This window comes from Cynara cardunculus (genome assembly GCF_001531365.2).
Source record: "Cynara cardunculus var. scolymus isolate 2C chromosome LG 12, CcrdV1, whole genome shotgun sequence".
NCBI lineage: Eukaryota > Viridiplantae > Streptophyta > Magnoliopsida > Asterales > Asteraceae > Cynara > Cynara cardunculus.
The window spans coordinates 30,815,366-30,816,416 of NC_037539.1; positions in this window are offsets into that span (position 1 = coordinate 30,815,366).

Here is a 1,051-nt window from a genome sequence, read left to right on the forward strand (position 1 = left end):
TATACTTTTCAAAATACTTCACTACACCTTCAAATTACTTTTTATTCTTTAAGAATATAATTTATTAAATTAACTAATTTCAAAATAATAACTTATTATAAAACATTTGTACACGAAATAATATAACATCTTCAACAATTATGTTATAAACTTTATTTAAAAATAATTATATCTAACTCCAACAACAACTCTATTTAAACAAATGCAATGCTAAGTATACAACTAAAATTCTCTATAAATTTATCTTATCAATGCGGTGTTAGAAAAACTTTATAAAAATTATACCGCATTTAACCTTTCATTGGTGAAAAAAATGAAAATAATATATCTGATTACACAGTTTATTATAAATTTTCTGTATTAAACTGTACAAGAATAAGGTGAAAATGGGATGAAAATTTAGATTTGTGTTTAATTTTGATGAGAAAGGTTGCTTGGCATCAAAGAAGTATAGATGTATTTTGAAGCATAAAAATCGACCCCATGCCAAATCTAGAGTTGGTGGCTTTGGAATTGTGGTGTTTTTTTTTTTTTTTTTTTTTTTTTTTTTTTTTTGATTCTTTATTATGAAGTTATTGATAGTTTTAATTTTGTATTGGATTGCTTGTATGTTAATCGATGTGTTAAATTTTAGTTTCAAAGATGAAAAAATAACGTGAAATAATGTCTTACAAATTACAATAATAGCTCTCCCTTTTCATGCCCACCTCTGAATTGGTCTTAAAAAAAGGAATTGATTCGGTGCATCTCATTAGCGTTGACATTCAATTAAGATTGATCTGATGGTGAAGATCTTTTCTTAATAAATTTCATTCTCATTGGAACCCAACCCTATATATATGCGGGCCAAATTCAAACTCTGTAATTAGTACAAACATACAAACTAATCTCAATTGTCCATATGTCGAATATCTGATTTCATAGAAATCTCGATTATTTTCCTATCTAAAACATTAATCATAATGAACAAACTCTAAGTATTGGTCCTAAAGTGGTAATAAGACCATCCACATCCCTGCAATCCATTTACACTTTCAATTGTGCCACATCA